Source organism: Echinops telfairi, unplaced genomic scaffold (genome assembly GCF_000313985.2).
Source record: "Echinops telfairi isolate 266 unplaced genomic scaffold, ASM31398v2 ScPeMD7_7468;HRSCAF=8506_0, whole genome shotgun sequence".
NCBI classification, from domain to species: domain Eukaryota; kingdom Metazoa; phylum Chordata; class Mammalia; order Afrosoricida; family Tenrecidae; genus Echinops; species Echinops telfairi.
The window spans coordinates 22,279,024-22,285,225 of record NW_022111369.1 but is presented as its reverse complement, the minus strand read 5'-3'; the positions used below and the strand labels follow the sequence as shown (position 1 = coordinate 22,285,225).

At 39.3% G+C, this 6,202-nt stretch overlaps 1 protein-coding gene across 2 annotated transcripts in view; it reads right to left on the bottom strand.

The window, feature by feature from the left end:
* The window catches only part of UNC5C (unc-5 netrin receptor C), a 457,437-nt gene that overhangs the window by 268,421 nt on the left and 182,814 nt on the right, over positions 1-6,202 (bottom strand). The window lies entirely within an intron of this gene.

The window sequence follows — 6,202 nt, the reverse complement described above, 5'->3', positions numbered from 1 at the left end:
AGCACATTTAATTTTGCTTTGCAAAACAGAGTAGAGATCATCTTATTATCTAACATCCAGACAACTCTCAAAAACATTTGAAAAAGCACTCATCTATATTTCAGAGCAGCAGCATTATTAATTATCTGCATTCTGCTCCATCTTCATAATTCAATGTGTCCAGCCCTACATCTGTCCATAAAATTGGCATCTTTATTACACCCTTGGGACAAAATTTCCAAATAAAAACTGTCCAAATGTAGATTTCTTTTGCTTTCTGTACAAAATGCTTGCGTGGGTAACAGACAACTTTGCTCCCAAAGGGCAGAAAGAATATTTATATCACTAAACATATGCAAATGGAAACAAAGGACGCTATGCTTATCATCAAAACCATTTACCTGAGTCATCAAAACGACTCGAGTAATCAGAGGAAACTATCTTCACAAATCGTATGGGAAAATGTACTTTTTTGGAGAACTTGTAACGAGTCTCCATTTAACCCAAGATCACAACTGAACAGTGACTCTAACCCTGCCCGGTTCTGGTGGTCAGATTTTCCAGACTTCCGACCGAATTAGTGAAGATGGTAATTACAATTCAGAACTAAAATACACTCATTCACGCGGTATTCAACCACTCAACCATCATTTTAGTGTCTTCTAAGTACAGTGCGATAAGCACGCTTCTACTACCACAGACAATTATCCCTGCGGAATGTTGCTAGCATTCTAAACTATTGCTGACTTGCTAAAACTGTCCATCTGAAAATAAAAACTTGCATTTTAATTACTAGTTTAGATGAAGCAACGAAGACATAACTTCTGTTTCGTTATTTCTGGAAGACAATAAGGCATTGATTTTCAACCACAAGTATACAAGGCATCTGGACTTTGTCTTAATGAGATAAAGTTTAGTCTGTGCTTTCTTGGTGTTTTGCTATTTAATTGGTAGCAAAACCCGATAGCAGCATGTTCTTTTTCTGCCAACAGAGAATTCTACATGGGAATGAGGTTACTACTAAAAACTCTCAGAAATAACTGCTGCTTTAGAATTAATTAGCTAAACATTACAGAATAATGATGGTGATTTATTTGAGAGAAAACATGAAAAGATCACTTTACTCCCTGAATTTCCTTAATAATACAGAAAAATAGGTCTTAGGTCCTATGTTTCTCTTGTGAAATCCTCCAAAATAAAGGTTAACCAATGTCTTTAAGCATGTTATTTACACCAGAGGTTTTGGTAATATCGTAGACCGCTATTAGGATAGCAGATATGAATTGCATGTCACCTAGATACTATGTACCCAAGATAAAAAATGCAATCACTGTGAAACCAGAAGGGGGGCAGGGATATGACATGGGAATTAGCATGCCAAAAACAGTATTCTAAAAATGTGAACAGAGACATGATTAAGTACCAATTACTTAACTTACTCAGGGTTTCCCTAGAGACTACCTGGGACACCTCGTCAGCAACTTCACAAAAAAAGCCTTGCACGGCATACAACGGGCAAGAACCCTTTCACGTTAATGAGGGGGAGAAAAAGCAAGCAAAGTGTTTTTTCTCCATTAGTGCTTTTAACAGGAGAAAGACACGACTCTCTACTCCTGTAGAGAGTACAGGCTCTCTACTCCTGTAGAGAGTACAGGCTCTCTACTCCTGTAGAGAGTTCCAGCCTTGGAACCCCCAGGGGCACTTGGAATGCCCCAGTCCTGAAGGGCTGCCATGAGTCAGAATGGACTCTCGGGCAGCTAAGTGTGGCTTTGGAGGAGACTCCGTCATCTTACTCTTGGATTATGCCCGCAGAACGTGTAGGCAAGCAAAGCGCACGTCTTGAAAGTAGGCTGCTCACCCCACTCTACCCAGAGTCCTCTTCCTGGGTCATCTCTCTCATAGCCCGTGGGGATTCCTCTCATTACTGTTTCTCTTAGAATCCCGCTCTATTCCTCCTCAGTACTTACTCTGTCAGAACATGTTGCCCTTGAGAGAATTCTGAGTCACAGCAAGCCTAGCGGACAGAGTAAGTCTGCCCGAATGGTGGCCAAGGCCATAACCTTCATGGGAGCAGACGGCTACATCTTCCTTCCATGAAGTCACTGGTACATTGGGACATCAGCCTTTCTGTTGGACCACTGTGTCACTTTGCTTATTATGGACTATAGATAAGTATTTTACTTGTTTGCTTATTTGTAATGTGAATCTTCTTCACCAAATTATATATTCCATACATCACCACTGCTTGTAGCCAAGCTTAATACCTACATACATTTACATATCTTACCTTTACTGAAACAATGGTTACTTTTCAATCACTGGATGTGGTGACTAGCCACGTTATAGATGAAGGTCAACAAAGCTGTCCTTCGAGACTGTAGTGATCAAAATTGGTGCAGAGGACACATCCTAAAACCCCTCCCACTGAAGTACTTCCTTGGGGAGAAGGAGAAAAATGGCAACTTGATTCTAATGGAAGATTGCAAAGGCTGTGCGCTAATATCTTTTGATTAGGTGTTTTTATCCAAGACTGTCTTACTTGATAGAGGCTCCGTTACTGACTTTGAGGAATTGAGCTGTCATGTTCTCAGAGGTATAAAGGGCAAGAGACTGGGCAGCCTGCAGGAACTGAGAGTCTACCTTGCCAACCATCAGAGAGAAAGTGAGCCCTTAGACCGACAGCACTAGAAGAGGAATTCTGTCAACAATCTGGGGCAGCTTGAGACTAGACTTTCTCCTTGTTGAATTTCTAATGAAACTGCACCCCTAGAGGACATCTGCATTGCAATCTGGTGAGACCCTGAGCAGAGAACCCAATTTTGTCATGGTGAGAGTCTTAAAAATATAAGCAAAAACAAATAAACCAACAAAACCCATACCCATGGCCATCGAGTGGATTTCAACCAATAGAGACATTACATAGGGATTCTGGAGCTATCTACCCTTACGGTTACAGATAGCATCATCCTTCTCCCAAGGAGCAGATGGTGGATTTGAACCACAGACCTGGGAGTTAGCAGTCCACCATTTAACCGAAAGTGCCACCCCAGAAATCATGAGATAATAATGGCTGTATTTTTTTAATTAAAAGATCATTTAATTGGGGACTATTACAGCACTTATAACAATCTATACATCAATGGTATCAAGTATATTTGTACATATGGTGCCATCATTATTTTCTAGACATTTACTGTTTGTGGAGCCCTTGGTGATTTTACCAGTATTGATTTGTAAGTATTCTTTTGTATCTTGAAAACAAAACCTTTTATTTTTCATTAAAATGCCAACATTTTATAGAGGTTTCAATTTCATTTTATTTATGGACCGTCTTTTAACACAGAAAAATTTAGAACATTTTATTAATTAGTCCCTGTTTATGAATTCTTTCAAATTGTCAATCTTAAAATTTCCTTTCCAATTCCAATATTGTGATCAATTTCCCCTCCTAGAATCTCTACTCTCATTGTTGGCCCTGATGGGTTTACCTATCCTGGATTCCCTGTGTTTCCGGCTCTTATCTGTAGCATTGTGCATGCTGTGGTTTAATCTGATTTGTAAGTTAGAATTGAGGTCATGATAGTGGGGGGAAGGAAGCACCAAAGAACTAGAGGAAAGTTGTGTGTTTCATTGGTGCTATACTGCACCCTGACTGGCTCATCTCTTCCCTGTGACCCCTCTGTGAGTGGATGTCCACTTGTCTACAGATGGGCATTGGGTCTCTACTCCATGCCCGCCCCCGTCCCCCATTCACATGGGGTATGGTTTTGTTCTGGGTCTTAGCTGCCTGATACCTGATCCTATTGACACCTCACTATCACACAGGCTGGTGTGCTTCTTCTATATGGGCTTTGTTGCTTCTCAGCTAGATGGCCACTTGTTTATCTTCAAGCCTTTAAGACCCCAGACGCTTTATCTTTTGGTAGCCGGGCACCATCCGCTTTTTTCACCACATTTGCTTATGACCCATTTTGTCTTCAGTGATTGGGTTTGGAAGGAGAGCATCACAGAATGCCGGATTGTTATAACAAAGTGTTCTTGTGTTGAGGGAGTACTTCAGTTGAGGGCCAATGTCCATTTAAAACCGTAATTCTTAACAAATAGATATGAGTACCTTGTTCTATTCCCCTCTCGTTTTATACATATTTACATATGTACATGCCTGTATTTAGACCTCTATAAATGTCCTTTGCCTCCTGGTTCTTTCCTCTATTTCCTTTTACTTTCTTCTTGTCCCACCATCATGTTCAGCCTTCATTCAGGTTTAGTATTCCTCCCTCCTACGTTGCCCTTGATTAAGCCCCACTTGGCATCCTACACCATTCTCTCCATTGATTTTAGTTCACTTGTTGTTCTCTTGTCCCTGGGCTGGTCCCCCCCCCCCCTTTATGGCTGTGGTTTTAGTCTTATAAATTCACAAATTTTTTATGTAGCCATAAGGAACTAAAAGAATTGAAAAACTGTATCACATCCAAAGTTCAATTGCCATCAAATTCTTTCTTGTTTCATATTCTAATTTCTTTTCCTTGTTTTGCTTTTTTAAAATGAATTTTGTATAACAGAGTTTGTCCTTTATTCAAGAGATTTGTTTTCATTAAAAGGAACATTTTTTTTCTTTTATATAATTACTGTGGTATTTTAATTTGTTTCCCAGTTTATGAACCTAACTTTGCTACTAGCTCAGTACCTACTAGGTGAACTTTGGACAATAAAAAAGTAGACAGGATACTTAAGTTAAGGCATTGATGGGAGATATAGCACAGCTCTTGGACAAAACATATTGCTGCTATTGGGAAGTGTTAAGTCATTTTAGACCCATACTAGTTACATGTGATAGAAAAAAACTGCCACATGGAGTTTTCCTTTACAAATGAAGATCACTAAATGGGTTTGATGCCATCTTCTTGCTTAGCAGGCAAACAATTAACTATTTTTGCCAAGAAGACTCATTGGACAAAACATCTAGCTCATAATTTAATACATACTGCATAATCATACAATGAACTCAATACATACTTGCAGTGCTTCTTCATGATTTATCCTTTCAACCCTCATGCCTAAATGGCTAGCATGGGGGAATAAGTGTCCATGGTCCTGAGCAGTGTCAGAATAACCAATAAGTTTTGTAAGGACAGGTTTACATGTGCTTATTCACTACTCTGTAGTGAACAATTTTATATTTTTTTCATCCCAACAAAGAATCTGCTTCTAGATACGGCTGACATGTGACCCCACAGCACTTCCTGCAGAGCCAAAGCCCCCTTTCCAATTTACAAGCCCTGGCATGGCTGGAACCCTAATAACCAAGGGAAGCCTGGGCTTGCTTGTGCTTACTTTTTACTACAGATTGGTAAGTAAGCACAAGCAAGTCTGTGCCTACCTAGTTTGTTGAGTCATCCACCCTTGATCCTGATAAAGGTAAGGCTGGTTGAATCTAAGGACGTAAGCGTTATCTGACATAGTCCTGACTCATAGGCAGGCAGGAAAAATATTTCATTCACCTATGTAATACCCACAAAGTTGAAATCCAATAACTAGAGATAAAATTGAAAGTCCCTAACATATCAATTACAAGGGTTGGCTTCTTTAAAGTAGTCTAATATACTTTTTCTTGAAAGTATGAACACTGGTGATTGGTAGAGAGAATGGAGAAATGGTTTTTCCCTCTTTCTCTATGCAATTTCAGGTACCAATTATCTAACTTTTCCCTAAAAGCTGTTTCTAAAAGTATATAATTTTTGGTCTTATTCATTTTGTGAAATTTAATGTTACTAATGCAACATCTTCAGTTAATTCCATTTCTACCCACTTGTAATTTTTTCAGAATATCTTCTAATCAATGCTATTATACAACTTAAAAAGTCATTTCTGTTTCACCCCACTGGTTGTAATTTTTAAATGGGTCCTGCTGCATGTATAAAATACATCAAATATTCATTTCCAGGTTGATGTCTCCTGCATGGACCTGCTATCCTGGCACCCTGGAAGCCTTGCTGAGGAGGTAAATGCTTTGAACCCAGACAAAGAAGCCCTATGTTTAAGTCAGCTCTATGATCAAACACATCTCTCAGAGGCTTATTTTGTATAATAGGCACATTTTGTCTACATTTGTTTATTTCCTGAATAACTACTTAGCCCCAAAATGAATAAATGTGCACAGCAATGGTCCCCCTATTTTTGAAAAACACAAACCAATGGTATGAGTGGCGAAACAGGGAGGGTA